This window comes from Dasypus novemcinctus, chromosome 7 (genome assembly GCF_030445035.2).
Source record: "Dasypus novemcinctus isolate mDasNov1 chromosome 7, mDasNov1.1.hap2, whole genome shotgun sequence".
NCBI classification, from domain to species: Eukaryota; Metazoa; Chordata; class Mammalia; order Cingulata; family Dasypodidae; genus Dasypus; species Dasypus novemcinctus.
In genome coordinates, this window is record NC_080679.1 from 7181931 (window position 1) to 7205580 (window position 23650).

Genomic DNA, 23650 nt, shown 5'->3' on the forward strand with positions numbered 1-23650 from the left:
TTCTCTCCTTTTCCAGTTTTATTCATTGTCAAAGCACTTCTAAAGACTGCCTGATTCAAGTTTTTGTATTGTCATTGATTTCTGCCCTTTCTAATCCCACTTTACAGGCTATTCCAGCTTGATTTCTCTCTATTCTTACTCAAGTCTGCCGTTTCCTTTTTTACCTCCCTCTTATCTCATGGTTCATCTTACTGAAGAGAGGCTGCAAAAGAGAAAAGAAACTGCCACCTCAATTTCCCTCCTCTTTCCTGCAGTAAATGTTTTTCAGAAATATATTTTCCCCCTATCTACTGCGGCATGAGTCCATCCCCCTCGCTGGCACTGCAGAATCTCCTCATGGGGACTCGTGCTGCCTCGGGCGGGTCACAGGATGCAACCTGACCCAAACGGTACCAGTGGACTCTCTTTGGGCTCTTCCCCCTCCAGGCGCCTGTGCTTTCTGCACTTGGGCTTCCAGGCGGAGGACCGCGGTGCAGGGGTCCAGCCTGAGCACGGTCTCAGCGGCCCCAGGGATGTGCAGAGCAGGCAGCCTGGCCAGCCCTGGCCCCGGCTGAGCAGGCCCTCGTGGCAGTAGCAGCTTTCCACACCTGCCTGGCTGTTCAGTCCAGCTGCCACCCAGCAGGGTGGCTCTGCTGGGCTCCCTTCTGGCACCACGCCTGCTGAGTTAGGGGTGCCTAGGAGGGCATCCTGCCTCAGATGAGACTGTGGGTCACAAAAGTCCTGGGCAATTTGGTGTGCTCCTGCCGGGGTCAAGGAGGAGCCCAAGAGACAGTTTCTCCCTTTGGCTTCCCCACCTGATGGCCTCATCTCAGGGTCAGTGATGGGCAGGGATGAAGGGGAGCCAAGAAGAGTCTCTGCCTTGAGTTTGCCCTGGTCCACCCGCAGCTCTTGCCCCTCTCTTGGGTAAGGAGCGGTGGCCTTTGGTGATTTTGGCAAGCTTGTCCCAGTGACACTGTGTCCAACAGAGAATCCTCCAAGCTCTCTGCCCCTAAGGCTCTCCTCCTCTTGTGTCTGTCTTGATGATGTTCTCCTCCTCTTGTGTCAGTCCTGATGACGTTCGCCCCCACCTGTTTCTGTCTTGTCTTTTATCTTTTCCATCAGTTTCCAGGAGAGAGAGGAACTGGACAGCTAAACCTACCTCGGAACATTTATAGGAATAATAATAACTAGTATTACCGAAGAACTAATTCTAGGCCAACATTTAATATGTTTAACATCTGTTTAATCCTCCTCATGAGCAGGTATTATTATTCCCATTTTTACAGATGACAAAACCGAGGCACACAATGGCTAAGTGACTTGCTCCCGGTCATCCAGCTGGTCAGGGGGTCAACATTCAAACTCAGCCAAGCTCCGGGGTCTCCCTCTTAATCCGCCGTATACACCCCTCAATCCCACACCTCGCCCTGGCCCCAGTTACTGTGTGTTCTGTCATGTCTTGCCCCAGACGCCGGAGAAGAAAGAGCGTGGGAAATGCTGGGGCGAGCTTCAGTCCTGACTCCTGCAAACCCATCATTGAGGGGCCCTTCAGACCGTAGGTTGGTTGTAAACAACCAGATGGCAGAGAGAAGAGCCTTTTCCTTTACGCAGCCTCCCAGATGTATGCCAAGGCTACGGGAACAGACGGTCCCACAGAGATTTCGGGGGAGGTCGTTGAAGTTGCCTTTCCACACTAAGCTTGAGAGACGTTTTGGCAAAGCAATTGCTGCTTCACTGCACGTGGAAGGCAAGAAAGCTGTGGCCTGAACACACGCGTCCCATCTAGAGCCCCAAACTTTGCCTCCTTCTTGTGATCGTTTCAACAAGGTCCATGTGGCATGACCTCTATCTTTGTTAAAAAGAGTTTAATGAAAGTATAACTTGGTAAAAGTTCCAAAGAATGCTAACTAAGCATCTTACAGCCAGTGTCCAAGACCAGCAGATCATTAAACGATAATCACATTCACACCAACACCTTTCAGGTAGTTGAAGATATCTGAACACCTCCCTTGGAAATGGTATCTCCACTGTCTCAGCCACACCCTGTGATCCCCACAAACACACACACACAAGGATGAATCTACTTTGTCAGCTTCAGAAAAAGTGCTACCATCTGTTTATCTGAATGGCACATATACCCAAACTCTACTTTCTAGTTATCAAGATATTAATTAACTTCATTGCCAGAGTCAAAGTATTTCAAAGATGCTTTGCCCAATTAACGCTATGACACACAAACAAAAGTATTTGCAGGGCTTCTACTTTCCTTACCTAAACATCTTCTTGGTGAAATAAACAAATACCCCCATTTGGCAACTTTCAGATAGGAGGTTGGGAATTCATCTCCACCCAAGGCACAGGAATGTCTAAATGTCAAGAGGGGTGTGATTACTTTGGGGCATTCCAGGGTCTTCTTGGGTGAGCTCAAGCATGTTTTTGTGCCTCAATTGACTTTTCCAATCTGTAAAATCTAGCAGGGATATTAAGATCAGTCAAGGAATGTCTGCAAAGTGCTTTGAACTCCTAGAGTTAGACATTAAATAAATACCCAGTGTTATTAGAACTCCACTGGGGCAATAGAATGTTCGAACTGGGACTTTATTATAAATACTCTCTGACGTTTGCCAAGAATAAATTGAATGGGCAAAGGCAACAGACTTGGCTGCAACTTAATCCAAACTTGGCTTCTTTGCCAAAAGTTGGCATCATGATACATGAATAGAGAACTCTAGAGAGAACATGAAAGGGTTCTATTATTCTGAGCCAACTGTTTAGCTAAATTTCCATACCTTCATTTATTTATTCTATTCTTTAAATCAGTGCATTATAGAGGAAAGCAGAAGTAAGAAATAAAATAAAGGACCATAAATCTGCCTGCATTTTCCTGAAATTAATATGACTGGCTGTAAATAGACTTAAAGATCACAAACTCAACCCCACATCGACTGAGTAAAATGGAAAGAAACCAAGATTCCCTTTGTAAATTCACACAGCAAAACACTACAGCAATACTAAACCTCCTTTCCATGAAAATAATAACAACTTTCTCTGAGGTGATCACAGGAAGGCTATGGGTACAATCAAATTAAATGTATTTTATAGTCTAATGACTTACAAAGAAATCATGATGTTCCTTGTGTGGAAGAAACCATAGAATTGCAAATTCAAAACTTTACCTTCTTTCAAAGTGTGTAATATGGGTTGAAAGTTTTTTGAGGACATGACATGATTACCAGGCAATTACCCTCTTTAAGCAGCAGGTTGTTCAATCTACGACAGGAAATCCATCAGGGGAGATAGCAAGGTGCTCAGAAAGCTCCCAAGATATGGAGCTGGAATTTCTGGGATCTACTCTCCCCTCTGTTGGTCATGAACTAATTGTGTGGGAGAGTTCACACCCCCTGCTTGGGTGTCACCTCCCTTTTCTGCAAAATGAAGGCATAAACCCAACGATCTCTCTTTTTCAAACAGCCGCTTTTCTAGAAAACATTACAAGTGAGAACACAAGAACGAAGCTAAAACAATGTATTCCTAGATGGAAATGGCCCCCAGTTGATAATTAAAGCCTCACTCAGACCCTAGAACAAGTTTTGGAAGAACATTCTTTAATCAGGCTGGATGAGTAAGATTTTTCCTCATCACCCGCATCTGAGGAAAAGAAAACGAAGTGATGTTCACGAAATACTGTTGGGTATTTTCAGCAGCAAACCTCGTCCCTGTGAGTCAGAGTTTAAATCCAGCAAGCATTTCAATTCTTGAGTTTAAATAAATACTTAGAGGTAGGTTTCCAGATATGTTTACCCAAAGATTAAATTCCTGCGTGATGGAAGGCAGGGAGGGAATGAGAAGATCTCTGGACCCAGTTGCATATTTTCTGGATGGCTGAACAGGAGAAAAATAAGAGGTCAAAAAAAAAACAACAACAACCTTTCGATAAAGCAGTACAGTTGAGGGCGGGTGTCTTTAAGACACGTTTTCGGCAAGCGAGAAGACTGGATTCCCTGGTCTTAAGAGGGGAAATGAGAGCCTGCCAACAGGGCCGTGGAGGAAACTTGGCAGTTGGCAGCCCCGCATTGCAGCGAAATCCACAGGCCATGCCACCCAGCTCTGCGCGAGGCCACTTGACTCGGCGTCCGTGGCCGTGGACTCCCTGGAGAGCCTCGGAGAAGGCAGCGGGCTGAGTTCCCACGGGGGTCTGAGCCGGGGGTGCTTTGGGAAAGTCTGCTCTTTGAAGTCAGGGTGGGGGCAGGAAATGCACGTTGCCCGGTCCCTCAAGAGAGAGCAAATGCCGAGCGTTTTCACACAGAGGAGGGAGCTCTTGGCGCACTAGGAGGGCACCACAACCCCGGCTCCCGAGTCTGAGAAGGAAGTGTCCTCACCATGCACCGTCCTTGACCTCAGGCAGTGTCCTTGACCCGCGCTGCAGGGCCCCGGGAGGGGCTGAGTCCCTGCCTTCGGGTGCATCAGGGGGCAGAGGATGGGGCGCTCGCCATCCATCCGCGGCCGTGCAACTGTCTGTGTCAGGTGGAACGTGGCACCCTGGCCTCTTGACTCTCCCCGTGCAGTGGTCCCAAAGCTTCCCATGGTAGTGGTCCCAAAGGATTGTGTCCTGCACCACCACGGGCAGCTCAAGCCCTAAACCTCGCCCTGTGCGTGTGGACTCGTTGGTCCCAGCAGCTTGGAAGCCAGGATTAGTTAAGACGGGCCAAACCGAACCAGGGTGGGGCGATGCAGTAGGACTGGAGGCCTTAGGAGCAGGGGAAACCGGACGCGGTCGGGAGGAGACGGACAGAGAGACCCCGGGCGACAGGCGGAGGCAGAAGCTGAGGCGCGGGTTGCCGGCCAGCCACCCCCGAGCCCTACAGACTTCAGAGGGCCTGACCCTGCCGACACCTTGACCTTGCACTTCTAGCCTCCAAGACCATGAGACAATATATTCCTGCTCTTTAAGGCAACTGGGCTGCGGCTCTCCTCATAGAGCCCTGGCAAGCTAATACACTGCCCAAGCAGCAACAGGTGAGGTCGGAACCCAGGCTAACTGAGACGACACACCCAAAGCACTTAGCCCCTGGCCCCAAGGAGGCCGCCAGTGACCACTGGCTGTATTATTTTTTTTCCTCTCTTTATTTTATTATTTTTTTTAATGTTACATTCAAAAAATATAAGCAGTCCCCATATACCCTCCACTCCTCTCACCCCACTCCTTGCACATCGACAGCCTCTTTCATCATCATGGCACATTCATTGCATTTGGTGAATACACTTTGGAGCACTGCTGCACCACATGGACAGTGGTTTACACTGTAGTTTTCACTCTCCCCCAGTCCACCCAGTGGGCGATGGCAGAACATACAATGTTCTACCCTCTGGTTTATTGGACTTACCCCAGCCAGCTAACAGAGAGGTGAAGAAGGTCAACCACTACACCTGGGGGCCAAGAGTGCCTACAAGTGCAAGCGGGAGAATTGCATCCATCATCCATGTGGAATCTAAGCCCCCTCTCGATATAGAGGTGGAGGGGACATCACCATCCCAGGGTCTATAGGATGTGAGTATTATTAAGATGCAGATTCCCACCCATTGCCCCCGTGGTCCCACCCTCTTGAATTCTTTAACTATTGCAACTTGTGAGGGCTCCAGAAACCTGCACTTTGCATGTTCTTCAGGTAGACTGGAGGTAGCAGAAGTAGCAGTTTGGAAGTCCTGCTCTTTCTCAGGTCTCTACAAGGTCAACACGAAATACTCAGCCAGAAGCTCAGCAGAGTGTTTTGTAATTATGCAATAACCAGTAATAATAGTGCAAATCTCAAGGAAAAGTGTCATTCTGCTTCATTTCTTCACGTGACCCTAGCGTTCACGAGAGCGCCCTGCACCCCTGCTTTTTCCAGGCTGAGGCAGGAAACGTGAGCCTCCACCTCGCTGCTCCAGCCAGTCCTGCTCCAGGCTAATCTCCACAGAAATTCCAGCCGTCCCTCGGCCACGCCCTTGCCCAGCAAGGTCAGGCTCACTCGAGAGGTGGGAATTCCTGGCTCTCCTCTGAACTTCTGAGGAATGTCGAGAGCATAAAGTCAGGGATGTTTTTCCTTCTTGTGGAAGGATGGTGGGATGAAGAAGGACGATAGCCAGCAACCAAACACACATCACACACACACACATACTATCTCACTCCCATGCCTGCTTTCACAGTTGCACACTCACACATGCAGGCGCAGAGACACATAATTTCAGTCACACGCATTTACATACATACCCTCACACCCACGTATACAAATGTTCACATATGCACACATACACTGCACACACTCATACACACACAACTGCATATACTTAAACTCATATACATGTACACATGCATGCACACACACACTCATACACTCACAACTCTCACACCCATGCCCACACCCAAGATCCCATAAGCAAGCTATGGAATTTTCTGCTTACAATATGGGGTAAACACCCAAATTCCCGTTCCTTGGGGGCATGGTCCCACAGCCCCGTCCCCCAATCTCAGCTGACAGGAGTCGCTTCAGTGGAAGTCGCCATGCCAACGCTACACAGGTTTATTGGACAAGAAATCACCTCTCTCTTCCTGCATCTGCTCAACTTAACATATGGCCTGGTGGTCAGTAAGTTTACTTTTCTGTGTTGTAATCTCCCTCTGCTGCCCCTGCCTGCCATTAAGCTTTGTTGCTGTGTCTTATCTGGGCACTAAGTAATTAAGGGAGGGGGTTGTATGTGAGGTGGGGAGATGCTGCATTCGGAAATGAGAAGTTGAACTCAAGATTTTCAGAGAGGTCAGAGAAGAGCTGCAGAGGCACAGAGTACAGTTCTGGGTAGACTGCAAATGCTCACCAGGACTGTTGCAGCATTCACAATCATCCTGAGGGACTCCCAGAAAGCCTGCGGTGGGGAATCTGGTCGAAGCATTGATTTCCTGTGGTCACACAAGAAGGGTATTCAGACTGTGATTTGGTTATTAAGAACCTCACGCCCAGCCTGCACATGCAACTCAGTGGACAGGAGGCCCAGGAAATTATGGGGCTTATCGCATGGACCATCAACCAAGGAGAGTCAAAAGCAGTGAATGACAGAATGGCTAGCCATGTATCAGTCAAGATAGAAATAAGTTGTGCTACATAACAAACAACTCCCCATATCTCAACATCTAAACTGCACACGTCCACTGGAGGTCAGCTAGAGGCTCTTGGTTGTTCAGAAAACCAGGTTGATGGGACAGCCTCCATCACAAACTGGACTCAGAGAAAAGAGCATTCTGGAGGGCCTTGACCAAGCAAATAATTGCTCGACCTTGAAATGATGCACTTCACTTCCACTCAGCTCAGGACTAAATGTGTGGCCTCACCAACCATGTGGGCTTCAGATGGGCAACCCATCAGACCCTGGAAGGAGGCAGGTGACTCTGCCAATGGCTCTGACACATCCCTTCTGCATTCCAGCAAGAAACTGCCCTCTGGTTTGGGCCTGGCAGCCCTGCTTTCTCCCTACCTCTCCTTGTGGATGGAAAAGGGGAAGCCAAGCTCAACCCTCCCCTCCAACTACCAGCACCGTCCAAACAGCAGTGGGCAGAGTTTGGATTCTATCAAGAACGCAGTGAGTTTAAACCCGATAGATGCCTGCAGCTGGTTGAACTAGAATAGAGAAATCCACTGTGCTGGTCCTGCCAAAAGCAGAGTTACTCAAGAGTGTGCTGTGACCCACGGGTCATCAAAGCTTCATCTCAAAAGAAAGTGATTCATCTTTGACTTCCTAAGAAGGACTTACATCAAGAATGAGAGGCAGATTTCCTTTTCCCTGAACTGTTGTGGGTTTTTTTTTTTTTCCATTTTACTAAGGACAGCAACACAATTCTATCAGTAAATATAGAAATTCCCCAAGGAAGCCCTGTTCTCAGCCACAAAGCACTGTCTGTGTGTAATTGTGTCCCCCGCCATAGCAGACGGCAGTCTGCAGATTCCATCAAGACCGAGTGATGAGTGGCCCCAAGTTGCTCCAGCAACCTTCCCTGTTTCCTTGCCCGGGTTAAATTGGCCATTTGATCCAGTCTGAGCAAAACCAGCCCTGACCAGTTCTCAGGCTGGCAACTAGTGGCCAATGGGTTGAATCCCATGCCTAGAAGTGTTCTGTGTGCCCCCATGACTACTATTATGATTTAGGAGGTACTGGGGCTTGAACTCAGGACCTCGCTCATGGGAAGCAGGTGCTCAACCACTTGAGCTATGTCCACTTCTCCCATTATTTTTAACGATGAAATATTTTGCAAATTAATTTTAATTTTAAATAATTTGAAGATGCTTCATATATTTGCATCTCCAGGACCGGAATCTCTGCCTGGCAACCCTCAAATGGGGCCGAGAAGCAGGGGCCCAGGTCATCCTTGCCTACTCCCCTATCCCCTCCTACACCACACTCTTTCCTGTCACCTGCCTGGCCTGGGCCATTGCAGGCTGTGGCCCCTGATCAGCAGGTGTGGGTTGTGCAGATGCAGGAAGGCAGCTGTGTTGCCTGAATCCTCCCACATGTAGCACTGAGCCTGGTTCATGGCACGGGACTGAGGACACTTGTTGAATGAATGATTGGACAAATGAAGATTGGCACAGGGAAGTATACAGAGCCTCAGGGTAAGGAGACTGGATCACCACCTCAACTTGGCCTCTTCCTGCTGGTGTGGTGAATAACAGCCTCGGTTTGCAAAATATGCACCAAGGCTGTTGGGGAATTAGTTGAGGCTCAAGGTGACCATGTCCAGCTTAGCAAACTTCAGCCGTCCTTCCCAGTGTGTGGCTGCTCTGGCAAGCTGGGATTTTCCTTCCATCTTAGCCGATCCTTGGGGTCAGCAGGGAGGGTGACCAGAACAGGTCCAGTCCTGGCTCCTGGGTCCTCCAAAGGAGGAGGGGCCACAGGCACAAAGTAGAAACCAGTCTCACCTCAGCTCCCCTCCGAAACCCTGAGAAGCTGCCAGGCACCTGATCACCCACGATGCTGTATCAGTTTCCAATTGCTGCTATAACAAATTATCACAAATTTAGTTGCTTAGACAACACAACTTCATTATCTTACAGTTCTGGAAGTCAAAGTTCTGACATAGCTCTCACTGGGCTAAAAGCAAGGTGTCAGCAGGCTGCTTTCCTTCTGGAGGCTCTAGGGGGGTCTGTTTCCTCACCTTTTCCAGCTTCTAGAGGCCACTCACGTTCCTTAGCTCATGACCCCCTTTCACCTTCAAAGCTCCTCACTCTGACCTCTGTTCCATCATCACAGCTCCTTTTCTGACTCTGGCTCACTCCTCTGCCTCCCTCTTCCACCAGGACCTGGTGATTGCAATGGGCCCACCCAGAGTATCCAGGATAATCTCCCTACTTTATTTTCACTTTAAAAAAATTTTTTTTATTAAACTGTCTTTTTTATAAGGTACATAGATGACAAAAAATGTTACATTAAAAAATATAAGTGGTTCCCACATACCCCACCCCCTACCCTCCCACTCTCTCACATCAACAACCTCTTTCATCATTGTGGCACATTCATTGCATTTGTTGGATACAATTTGGAACACATTGCACTGCATGGATTATAGTTTACATTGCAGTTTACACTCTCCCCAGTACATTCAGTGGGTTATGGCAGGATAATCTCTCTACTTTAAAGTGGGCTGACTGGCAACCTTAACTCCCCTTTGCCATGTGACCTAACATAGTCCCAGGTCCCAGAGATTCAGACATGGGCACCTTTGCAGGGGACGGTCGAGCAGATACCATTTGACCACAGGCATATTCCAACAAAGGGCTGTACTAGTCCTACCTACAGGAATTTTTATTCAAGCAAAGACACCCTTAGCAGAGTGCAATCACAGGGAAGGTTAAACCAGTGCAACTATGACCCCCAACCAACTGAGGTTAGTCTTCAAGGTCAAATGCAAAAAACCATTCATCAAGGACTCACCGTGTTTCAGGTGACATTCAGGTGATGGGAGTGAGGGGACAAATGGGACCCAGCCTGCCCTAAAGGAGCTCAAGGGCAGTAGGAAGGGCACACTGGCACTCCCTCCCTCTCAGAGCTGGTGGGGAGGCACGTGGGGAAGAGGAGAGAGCTCAGGTCTTCAAAGCTATGTATCTTTGTGCAAATTATTCAACTTCCTTAAAACTCCATTTACTTGGCTACAAACCGGAGCTGAGAACAGCTAGTGAGGATGAGGACATAGGGCATGTGTGAGCCTCGTACAGGGGCTGAACCTCGGAGGCCACGTGGCCACTGGGCTGAGGCTCCCATTTCCACTGAGGGGGGGGTCAGGCCAGAGCACCTCAAGCCTGAGTCCTTGTCACCTGCCTTCGGCTTTCTCTCCCCACCTAGATTTTCCAGGGCCCCAACCACTTCCTACCCCATTGCCCACAGCCCACCTGCCATCTTTCAACTTTAAGGAAGAGAAAGGAGGTTCTTGAGAAAACTGACCCGGGCCAATCCTGCAGGCCCTGTAGGTGCTGCCAGTAGTTGATATCATTTATGAATTTCAAAAATGGATATTAGATTATGTTTGTGAACTGGTCTGTTCCTCTGGGTTTATTAGATTATATTGGCTTCAGAGGTTTCACTTTTACTTGATTAAATCATGATTAAGGCTTTGATTGGGCCACATCAGTAGGATGCCCCAAGAGGACAGGGACTCACCGAGGAAATTACACGGCAGAGGAGTTAGTGGGAGTTTTTAATGCTGGAGCCCCACAAGTAAATACACAGAGAAGCAGACCCGTGAAGCAGGAGAGAAGGCTCCATTAGACACGGCAGAGGCCCCGGGAAGAGAGACGAGCCGTTCGCCTGAGAGGCCATAGCTAGCCTCGTGGAGAGAGCAGAGCAGCTGAGCCCAGAATGAAACGAGCCCCGGGGGGAGAGACTTATCCCAGCCTACAGCTGATATTGGAAGACGCTGGGACCACGGAGCCTTGAGAGGAAGGAGAAGCCTGAACCCTGGCAGATGTTGGCAGCCATCTTGTTTCAACACATGACAGCAGACTCTGGTGAGGAAAGTAACTTATGCTTTGTGGCCTGGTAACTATAAACTTCTACCCCAAATAAATAGCCTTTTGTAAAAGCCAATGGATTTCTGATATTTTGCATCAGCACCCCTTTAGCTGACTGATACACTGCCCTTCCTTCTGAATGCTGTGGAAGATGGCTCCTTGGCTGGGAAAAATGGAGAGGTCCATCCAGCTTCTGCTTGGCCAATCATTAGCTCCGTGACCTCAGACCACTCACATAACCTCTGTGAGCATCAGTCATAAAATCAGGGACTGCTCCAATCAGGTTTACAAGCTGCACTTTTCTTCAGCAGTAGAATCTTCTTTTCAGCCCAAATCGTATATGGAAGCCCAATATGTGAAACCAGTCAGGGGCAGAAGTATCAGGGAGAGGAAACCCACTGCCCCAGGGCCCCATCACCCTCCAGCTCCCACAAAGTCCCTCGGAGGGGTTCTCAGAGGTGCAGGTTGAAAGATTCCCACACCAGGGCGCCTGCGGGGCCCCTTTGGCTCCACGATCCCTTGGGACCTCGCCCTCTAGACACACTGCCTGCCTCATGCTTCCTCCTGTTTTTAAATTGGGATTCCACGTGGTTTTGTAGAAAGGAAAGAAAAAGTAATTCAGGGGCATGTAAATGCTTTAGCAGCCCTGCCTACGTCATCAGGTTGGTCATCACACGCGCTCGGGGTCCCACGGCAGGCCATTGGCCTTAGAGCCTTTGTCAATTCACCCAAGACCTGGTTTCTTTGGAACTTGTCTTAAACCCCGGTCACTGTTGTCTGAGATCTATCCCCAGTTACTGTGTGTGGGCAAAGCCCCCGTGACTCACCCAGAAACTATGCTGAATAATAGACTAATTAAATTGTTAGAACTTGCTGTAATTACTGAGTAAAGCTTGTAGAGTGCTTAGGAACCCATCACGGATGAAAGAGACGTGAATGTCGAGCATTCTTATTAGAGCAGCAACCCACAATTGCGCCGAAATTCCAGAGACATATCCTCCCCCCACACAAATAAAAGAATATTCAGCTAGAAGCTACCGTGCAAACAAGCATCCCTGCGGAATTATGCAACGTCTGCCTGCACAGGCTGTTTGCTGACAAGCACGGTGGAGCAGGCGGCGAAAGGGAAGGAAGAGCTGTTCCCGAAGCCGCAGAGGGAAAGGAGGCCCAGGTTTCCAGTCCACGAGCCTGCCGAGCCCAAACGGGCTGGCTGAAATGTCAGCCACGCGCCTCAGTGATTAGGGCTGTGGTTTGGGCAGCCCTTCAAAGATGCCCCCAGGAGACACTCAAGCCCGCTCGGCCCGCGCAGGATGCTCACTGTTTTTATTGCAGTGCGATCCAGGGTTTCTGGGAGAGCAAGTGATATCCTGTAAGCCGTCCGCACACACTCATTCCCCACAAGCGTCCTGAAGTTTAAATTAATGGCTTGCCTCTCCCTCTCCCATGCAGGCAGGATTCGTAGGTTTGGCCCTGACAGCCTGTCCCCCTGGCAGACGCTGAGGCGCATCCAGCGGGCCGGCGAGCCAGGGCCCTGCTGAGCCCCGGGCGCCCTTGTGCCCGGGAACTGAAGCCCACACAGCCCTGCTTCTGGCATTCCGTGCTCCACGGTCCCCACTTCGCTTGCCCCCCAGTGTGAACTTTGCTGGGCCAAAAAAATCAACCACGCAAAACAGGATTAAGCAGGAGGCTGGAAACCAGAGGAAACAAAAGCACAGAAGGAACCTCAAGGTTTACGGAGCCGAAAACGCACCGAGAACCAACCGCGGAAGGGGCAGTGCATGAAACTTCGTGAGATGAGACCCAGTAAACTCATCCTCACCCAGCCAAACTTGACCTCTCCCTAGCTTCTACCTACCATTTCTAAAGCTGCCCTCTGGAGTCACATAGATTAAGTCTGATCTCTTTTAATAAATCTCCTTAAGCTCTTCTAAGCACTGAAGACAACTATCAGAGAGCCCCACAGCTTCCCTTTCCCCAGAAGAATTTTCTGGGCTCCTTTGGCCTTCTTGCTGCAACAATTTGCCCCCTGCTCATCAGGCTGGGGGTGGGCTCTGGTTTGGCGACGCCTCCCTGGGACCATTTTGGGGGCTGCTCCTTCCCTGGAGCAATTCAAGCTGAATCTGGAAGGGTTTCGCTCGCTGGGTAGACCTGTGTCTCTCCACCGTGGCACTACGGCCATTTGGTGCTGGATGAGTCCTTGGTTCATGGGGCCCTGCCCCATGCATTCTAGGGCCCTACAGCAGCACCCCCTGGCCTCTACCCTCTAGATGCCAGTGGCACGCTTACCAGTTGACGATTCAAAATGTCTCCAGACACGGCCGACTTGCCTTTGGAGGCAGTGTCACCCCTGGCTGGAACCACTGCGGTGAAGTGTTTGATTAGGGTGCCCTCCAACTGAAGGCTCTAACTTCAGCAATTCCAGGATTGTCCACCTTTCCCCAAACCATCTGCTTTATTCAGGTTGTGAAACCACTAAGATGAGCATAAGACTGGTAAAAAGACAGAAAAGAGAAAAAGAAAAGCTTGGTGTTCTGAAAATCCTCGATGAGAAAATAATAGCACCCTGGAAAGGATTATAATGGTTGAAGATGGAATTGCAAAAACGCCCGATCTCCCTTGAAATGAAAGGAGTAGGAGTGGGTGAAGGCAGGGAGCAGGAGCGGAGGAGGAGATTACCGAAACCTAATTGCTGGAGGAGTTCCCATTTGGCCAAGAGCATTCACGGCATACAACTTAGTAAACGAACTTTACAAAAATGGCCTTCCACATGCAAGTGATGGCTTCCTATATTTTCAACTGGCAGAAAGAGGAAGGAAACAGAAGAGTCAAGGTTTAAATGAGATGAAATAAAATAACTTGTGCTTAGACTTCCTCAAATAAATGGCTGTCGCCTGGCTGAAACAAAAGAAGTTTAGGAAAAGAAAAATGAGAGCCCTCCTCCAGGCTCCTCATGGCTTGCTGGCTGCCATGTGGCCAGAATTTTGGATTGCTTTAGGCATTCAGGGGAAAACTCGACTTTAGATTCCAAAGTATCTGATTCTGGTTTGCAATTCACTCAGAAATCCAGAGGAAAAAACACCATGCCATCCACAGCTAGTGAGCTGTGAAATTGCATTCCAGCAGCCCAAGCCATGCGTGGGCTAAAAAGCCAAAGAGAAAGTTCCCTTCCCTCGTTGCCTGTCTGAGGCTTCTCAGAAACATCCCCTGTAGCTTGATTCTCTTTTATATGGGTAAGAGCAGTGACTAGGATGAAATGGGAGCTTTTAGACAGGGTACTGTGCTGCTTTTATTCCTGAAACTTTCTGATCTGGACCTTCTCAGTGTGGGCCTTATGCATTGGGGCATCGGGACTGAGAGCGGGCAGCTTTGCCATCTACCACTCCCAAGAGCTGCCCTGTCTCTGCTCCCAACGCTTTGTAATGGTGAGCACAGCAAAAGGCCCCAGGGCTGGGAAGCTTCACTGGTCCGGGAAGCAGCTGCCGAGGCTCATGGGAAAGCACCCAAGGGGAATGCTACCCCTGACCACTCCCAGCCCTTATTGTTTCCAAAGGGTTTCTGCAGAAATGACCCATTTTATCCTCTGAGTCAGGAGTGATGGAGAAGCCTGTGCATCCGGGTTCTAGCCTCTTCTAGTCCCGGCAGTGATGTAAAAGCAGCTCGGGCTGCAGTCGGGAAGCCCTGATTTATGCATTTATCAATATCTGTGGTGTAAAGACATCCATCATGGCCAATTTCAAGCTGTCAGTGGGACAGCAACTAACTCTTCTGATAACCTAAAAATTTAACTATTAGCTCTTAAGCTGGTGTGAGCCAACTCTAGCATACCACGGAGTCCTGAGCCTAACATACCGTATTTACTCTTGTGTCATAAATGTCGAAGAGCTGAAAATGTTTTTGGCAAGAGAGCCAGACAATCTGGCTCTGAAAAAGGCAAAGAGGAGTTTGAGTAAATTTGAGTTTTCTTTTTTTTTTCTTTTTAAATAAAAGTCAAGGGTAACTGCAAAATAGTACAGAAAACGTTAATGCTCTCAACTGAGAGCCCTAAAGAATATACACTATACCCAACATCAAACACCACCAGATTTTTATCTCCCAAAAGATGGAGGGGTGATTTATTTTTCTCTAACTCTTCTCAACCAGAGTATAGCCTGTCTCGTAAAATGAGGCTAATCTTTATTATATATCAGGATTGCTTTCACCCATTAATTTTTTTTTATTATGCTGAGTATTGGTAATGTCTCCAAAAACAACTGATTGCACTTTACCTGGCTTCGTGAAATGTTAGATTTATCATTAGTGACAAGAAAAACAAAAATGAAGTCTTTTCATAGCTTGACTTGAAACATTAGGGCGACTACTTCCTTAACATTGTGAAAACTGACTGCTTTTGATGAAATGACAGCCACAGATTGCAATGTATGTTCCACTAGAACTCCCCAGGACAAAGAGGGAAATTGAGCAAATGAGAAATCCAGGACTATTCATCAGGAAGAGAAATGGTTTAATAAATACAAAGGAAAAGGAAACACAATAAAAACCTAGGTGAGGGCTAGAAGAAGATCTTTAATATAACACATCAAATAACTTATTACAAACATCCAAATCAACCTGACTCCCCCTTTCCACTCACGTTGCACCCTCACCAGATGAAAAACATCTGGAAAGAAAGTGAAAAAAGAAAACAAAATGCCAAATCATTCTTTAGATTTCATACGAGAGAATGTGCTGGATTTTATCTTGATGGCCAACCAAACTGGGTTAATTTTTAATCCCTATACTTAACCCAGGGTTTGGGGTAGGCTGGGGAGTGGGAATGGGAAAAGAGAATGATTTCAGAGCTAATTGCTGGACTCCCTTTCAAGCAAACTCACCAAGTATTCGTAACTTGGAACCATTTCAGGTCACTCTATAATTTGCTAGACATGACCATTATTATCCATAGTTTAAACGCAGTGCAAGAGCCAAAACAGCAAGGCGGTGCCAGGACTCAGTCACCGTTAATGTGCATCTTAAAGGTCAGCGGGCTGCACAGTTGAGTTACGCAGCAGTCATCAGTCATGTCTGGTGTAACCCAACGACTCTCCAAGACGGCCATTAAGCCATCCAAATGTGACTGTTTACGAAGGTTAACCCAAGAGCAGCGATTACGACCACAGAGTTGACACACACATTAGGTCAGAAAAGCTCTCTAAGTGAAACTGAAGACAGAATCTTATGGAAACAGATGTTTATCCAACTAATGATGTTGGGAGAGTGCCACGCGCCTGTGTCTGTGAGATGCTCAGGTCTGGAACATCCTTTCACTCTCGTGCTTAATTGTAACTCCTTCATCTCTGGGCAAGGGAGGACCATTCACTGCCCTGGGCCACCGTGAGAGGTGACACCCAGCTGGCCCCAGTTCTTCCAACTCTTTTACAGCTTTGGACTCACCCTGGACAAGGGACAGAACAGAGCCACTCACAGAAGGAACCCGAAAAGGCCACCCCTGCTGTCAAGGAGAGAGGAGTAGCCGTTCTGGTTATCAGAGCAATATGGCAGCCACTCTGGAACTCCAGCCGAAATGCCCCTTTCTTCTGCAATTAGAGGAGAACAAGTCAAAGGGGAGGGCCCTTCGTCTGAGAAATGGGATAAGCCTGAGCAGCCCAAGCTATTGGAACCTCCTCTATTCTCACGCTGAGAGGGAATAGAAAAGGTGACAGCAGAAGGAAGTTGTGAATGATACACCCCAGAAGATAATCCCTGCCCTCGGCCCCTCCTTCCACCATGACCAAGTGGCTTTTCCTCTGGGTCACAAGCATGAGAATCCCCAGCCACGACTCAGCAGCGGGGAAATCCTATCCCTCACCAATGGGTGCACAACTCCTGAACATGGCAACTTGGCACTTGTCATTGCACATGCCCCTGATCTTGAGAAATGCAAGCTCGCTTCCCAGTTGGGTTCATATCCTTCCTCTTCCTGCAGTTTCACAAAGAGATGTCTAAACTACTGGCATCAAATAGGACACTCGTGATTTTCCAAACTTTCCTTCCTTCTCCCCAAACCTGCTCATCCTGCATTCTCTCTTTGTTAAACGGCCCACCATGCGGGTCACCTGGACTCAGCCCCCATTGTCATGGCATCAAAAGTCCTAGCAATCCTACTTCCAGACATGCCTTGAGTTTGTCCATGTCTCTCCACCTCCTCTGCTGCCTCCTGGTCCAGCCTCTACAATGATCCCAGGTTGGTCTCTTTCCTCTGATTCTTGCTCAATTCAATTCCATTCCCCATATGACAGCCAGAATGATCCATTGAAATGAATACTCAGTCAGGTCCCTCCCAATGAAACACTTTTTATGACTTTCTGCCTCCCTTTTGATGAAATCGAAAACCACTAACTTGCATAAAATGATATGACACAATGCAAAGTAGTGCAATTAAAGAATAGAGACCATCTTAAGAGACCAGAGGGAGCAGGTGTTACGACCTCCTAACGTGAGTTTATTATTACAAGTTTTAACATTAAATTTAGGTGTGACTCATAGAATTGATGAGGTTTCTCAAGTACTTTTTTGCTTTAGAAATCCAATTAAACTCATCCAAACTGTAAATTAAAAAAAAAAAAAAATTAGCTACCAATTTCCTAAAAGCCAGAGTCAAAAGTGAAATACATTGGTTGAATGTTTGGCATTTTTTAACAAAAAGCACTCTGCAAATACATCTGGAGGGAGAGCTGACATTAAGCCCATGGGATAACTTAACCCAACCCTTGTCTAATAGTACAGAACCATCAGTGACAACTGGTGTGACACAGAACCTGTGCAAAGGGGACAATTTGGACTAACATGAGGTTCAAAAAAGATGCTGCTGCATGTGCAAGTGCTCTGTAAACTGTAAAGTGTCTTAAGGAAGTTCAGACAATCAAAAGTGTGAGAGAGTAATACCTCACAGAACACTGAAAGGCTTATCCACATCCACGCTGTTCTACTGTTTGCTGGGTTTTAGAACTCAATGGAAACATTTCTACAGGGATTGTCGAGGTCACGTGGCACAGGTAATTTGCTTCCTGATGCTCTAAAAGTGTTTGGCTTGTTTTCTTATTCTAAAAGAGAGAGTAGATAATTTTTTTCACTAGAAGATCCAGGTTCTTGAGCAAGGCTTAGATAGGCATTAAACAATAGTACAGAATCCCATGCTGTACATCAAAGAAGAGCAATCTGTAGGTGTTTGACAAGAGATAAGCAATTTTCATTCTGTTGTGTAAATTAAAACCACAATGTGATGTTCTATGAGTTTAGTTCTTAAGGGCTAGTTGTTTATTCACTCTTCCTTCAATTTGGAAAAGACATCCAGGTAATAATAATAAAGTTCTCTTGCTTGTGAGCATAGGGCAAGATATTTTTGATGGAAAATGGTCTTTATGTGATGAATCAAGAGCCCTATTTCAGGATCATTGGAATGTGATGGTGTGTGCACTCTAGACAAACACTAGGCAGGCAGTGGGTCTGAGCCTTCACCTCCCTTCACAGACTTGCCTTCTTCTTCCTTCCAAGTGCTCTGCACTCTACTACCCTCAAGTACTTTCCTGGAAGAAGTTGGTGATTGTCTCTCTTCCTCACCTGCCTAGTGCAGATGCCCAAAGTTTCTCTCTATAAAAACATTGCTCTGGGGAAGCAGATGTGGCTCAAGTGATAGAGCTTCCACCTACCACATGGGAGGACCTGGGTTTGATCCCTGGGACCTCCTGGTGAAAAAGAAGAAGAGAAAGCATGCCCTCATGGCAAGCCAGTGTTACACAAGTGCCTGTGTGGTGAGCCAGTGCCCCACGCAAGTGAGTCACACAGCAAGATGATGATACATCAAAAGAGAGACAAGGGGAGAGTCAAGGTGAAGGGCAGCAGAAACCAGGAACTGAGGTAGCTCAATTGACAGGGAAACTCTCTCCCTATCAGAGGTCTCCAGGATTGAGTCCCAGTAAATCCTAAAAGACAGAAAATGAGAAGAGAAGACAACACAGACAGCAAAAACAGAAGGGTAGGAGGAGGGGAAGGGGGGCAGAAATAAATAAATAAATAAATAAATAAATAAATAAATAAATAACATTGCTCTGGAAACCCTAGAAACATCGAGGAACCAGTGGATTTTCCCAAGTCTACCTGTGGGGACTGCAAAGGTCTGTGGATACCCTAAGATGCCACTCAAGAGACCATATTGGTGAGATGAGTGATTTTTTTATTTCCTGGATATTTGGGTTATTATACAAGGAGACTCTGGATCCTCCTTAAATCTACTTCAGGAGACTATCACCCGGTTTGTTTTAGCATACAGGTCCTGGCCTACTTTGTGGGCTGTAGGTCTAATGGAAACTTATTTTTTGGAGGCTGTTCTTCCTTGGTTTTAATGGTAAATTATTGAATCAGGGGGAAGCCCCTTGTAGGGCCTTCCATAGTCTGTCCCATATCCCTGCCCACATATATGGAAGGTCAACCAGACCCAAGTTAAGTTGGAGTTGAGAGCTCGGGATTTTCTGTGTCCTCTCTGGACAGGATGTGGCTTCAAGGGCCCTGGAACGAAAAGTTAATTCATGAGAAGGAAAAGCATAAGCCAGGGCTTACTGCCCTTGTCCCCTCCCCCACCCTTATAGGGCCAGCCCTAGTTGTCAGGCTCTGGTTTGGTTCTGGGAGGAATGTGCTTGGTGTTAGCTGTGATCTGTTGTGGCCCAGAGGGTCTTGGCAGCCTGGGGCAGCTGTGCAGAGGCCTCAGGGCAACAGAGGGTCAGCTGATGGCCATGATGCTCCCAGTCACCCTGGCCCTGGTAGCATGGAGCCAGTGGTGACAGCACCACTGGGGCACTGGAGAACAGGTTCAGTCCCCCACTGATTGCAAAATGGCAGAACTGATGATCACAGTCAGATTTCTCACTATTAAGATTCAACTTTGGTCAGGCAGAGATAAACTCCCTGCTGGAAATAAAAGAAAACAATGACCATGGGAATGTATTTTGATGCTGCATCATTCAAGAGACTCTGTGCAACCAGAAGAGCTTAGTAAAGTCAATTGACATAAATAAGAAGAGTGTTGTGACAAAAAGGTCGAAAATGGCCCAGTGGAGGTGACAATCAAGAAGACCTCACATTAAAGGAACATGCAGAGTTTCATGATGTTGAAAGAGCAAAGGATACAATGTTGGAAGATGACCAAAATGTAGTAGAAAAGCACATGACAATTCACCGAGGCATAAAAAAAGATGTTCACTACATACGATACACTGTATGATGAGAAAAAGAAGGTAAGAAATAATTCACTCTAGTCCTGATAACTTTTTACAAAGAATCAAACACTAATTCACAATTTTCTAATGTTTTAATTCACATTCTTCTATATATTCATTTTACTATTTTTCACTTTCCCACACATTTGTAACCAACAATAGGAGAGTTTTTAACAGTTTGACAAAAAATGTTAAAGGTTATAGAACCACCGTAATTTTTCCCATTAGTTATTAAATTGCTCTGCTTGACTTCAGCTTTAACGGTCATTTTTTAGTCCCACTCTACTGTGCAAAGCAAGGACTGCCTGTATATCAACAATCACTTCAGTTGTGAATGGTCTAAACACACCAGTTAAAAGACAGAGATTGGGAAGCAGCTATAGCTCAATCAGTTGGGCTCCCGTCTACCATATGGGAGGAACTGGGTTCATGTCCCAGGGCCTCCTTGTGAAGGCAGTCTTGCCCGCAAGCCACGGAGAGCCACCGGCCCACAAGTACCTCAGAGAGCCAACTCAGCAAGGTGATGCAACAACAACAACAGAAAAGGGAGACAAGTAAAAACACAGAAGAGCGTGCAGCAAATGGACAGAGGGAGCAAACAACAAGCAGGCCGCAAGAGGGGGAGGAAAATAAATAAAAATAAATACAGACACATAGAAGAACACACAGCAAATGGACACAGAGAGCAGATAGCAAGCATAAAGCCAAAAAGAAGAGATTATCAGATTGAACTACAAGGAACAAAAAGGCTCAAATATAGGCTGGCCAATAGAAACTTGCTTCAAATACAAAGACTTAGGTTAAAAGTTAAGGGATAGGGAAATATACACCACGCAACACTAATGAAAAGAAAGCTAAATTAGCTGTATTAACTTTAGACAAAACAGAATTCAGGACAAGGAGAATTATCAGAGATAAAGAAGGATATTACTTAATGACAAAGGAGTCAGTTATCCAAGAGGATGTAGCAATCCTAAATATGTATCCACCTAACAACAGTGTCAAAATACTTAAGACAAAAACATATAAAACTGAAAGGAGAAATAGACAAATCCACAATTATAGTTGGTGGCTTCAGCACCCATCTCTCAGTAATTAGTAGACAAAGAAAGCATAATATCAGTAAGAATGTAAATGATCTGAACAGCATTTTCAATCAATTTGGCCTGACACCCAAAAGAATATACATTCTTTTGAAGAGCACCAGGAACATTTTCCAAAATAGACCACATCTGAGATATAATACACACCTTAACAAGTGTAAAAGAATAGAAATCATACAAAGTACATTTCCAGACAGCAACAAAATTAAATTGAAGATCAATTAACAGAAACATAGCTGGAAAATTCCTAAATATTTAGAAATTATAAAGTACACTTCTAAATTGCCCATAAGTCAAAGAAGAAGTCTCGAAGAAAGTTAAAAAAAAAAAAAAAGGCATTTTGAACTAACTGAAAATGAAAATAAACTCCTCAAAATGTCTGAAGGCAGTAAAAGCAGAGCTTATGGGGAAATTTATAGCATTAAATGCACATATTAGAAAGATAGATATATTTAAAATAAAAAAACCTAAGTTTAGATCTAACCTTAGAATACTAAAGAAATAATAGCAAATTAAACCTGAATCAAGCAGGGGAAGGAAATAAAGCAAATTAGAGGAGAAATCAATGAAATCTAAAATATAAAAACAGCACAGAAATCATTGAAACCAAAAGCTGCTTCTTTGAAAAGACCAATAAAGTTGACAAACCTCTGGTCACAGTAATCAATCAAAATAAGAGAACATAAATAATCAGTATCAGGAAAGAAAGAGAGATCATTACTACTGAGCCCACAGACAGTAAAAAGATAACAAGGGAATACCATAAAAAAGCTCTAGCCCCATAAACTTAATAACTTAATTGAAATAGATTAATTCCTTGAAAAACACAAACTACCAAAACTCACTCAGGGAGAAACAGGAAAATTGAGTGGTCTAATATATTTTAAAGAAACTGGATCAGCAATTAATAACCTTTCAAAAAAGAAAGCACCAGGTCCTGGTTCCTTCACCACTGAATTATACCTAGGATTTAAGGAAGGAATGCTACCGATTTTCCATAATCGCTTCCAGTAAATAAAAGAGGAGGGAAAATTTTCAACTTCTTTATAATACCGGCATTACCCTAATATCAAAGTCATACAAAAGTATTACAAGTAAAAGAAAAACTACAAATCAGTATCTTTCATTAGAAAAAAAATGCTTAACAAAATAATAGCAAATCAAATCTCATAATATAGAAGAAGGAACAGTACATCAAGACCAAATGGGATTCAACTCTGGAATGCAAGCCTGGTCCAACATTCTTAAATCAATCAATATAATCCATCATATTAACAGAATGAAGAAAAACCAACTCATCATAACAAGAAATGCAGAAAAGGCATTAAACAGAATTAAACACCTAAAAATTATCTTAGCCTAATAAAGGGTATATATGACAAGCACACAGGGAACATCATGCTCAACGGTTGGAGACTAAATCCTTCCCCCTAAGATCTGGATCAAGACAAGGGTGTCCTCTCTTACTACTCTGATTCAACATCATTCTGGAAGCCCTCGCTAGTGCAATAATGCAAGAAAAGATTTAAAAGGAATACAAATTTACAAGGAAAAAATAAAACTGTCTTTATTCCCAGACAACATGATTATCTATTAGAAAACCTCAAAGACTCTACAAAAAAATCCAGTAACTAATACGCAAATTTTGTGAGATCAGAATACAAGTTGAATACATAAAAGTTGATCAAATTCTTTCATACCAGCGATAAACAATTGGAATTTGAAATCAAGAAAAGAATACCAATTGGGATACCAATGACAGGTGATATATGGCTGACAGGGAGCTGTACAGAACATATGTCCAGGGTGCATGGTAATGTTTGGATATACTCATAGTGGCAATAATTAAAAACCACAGCAGGGGGGGTACTGGGTTCCTGGCCAGTGATGCTCTGTCGTGGTCCCTAGGGGAGCAGCAACAGTCTCCCAGGTACAGTGGCAGGGACCGGGAGGGAGTGAGGGTTCATCAGTGAGCCCCTGATGCTAATGACTATGCTTGTGAGCTGATAAACCTAAAATAAGAACAAGGCCTAAAGCAACATTGTGCCTGGGAATTTCCTCCTGTCAGCCTTCATGTTACTCAAATGTGGCCAGTCTCGAAGCCAAACTCAGCATGTAAATGCAATGCCTTCCCCCCAGCGTGGGACATGACACCCGGGGATGAGACTCCCTGGCAACGAGGGACCACTATCAACTACCAACTGATGATGCAACTGGAAAATGACCTTATACGGAAGGTTCAATGCGGATCAGCAGAATATCCACGTCTACATAAAATACCATGACTTTA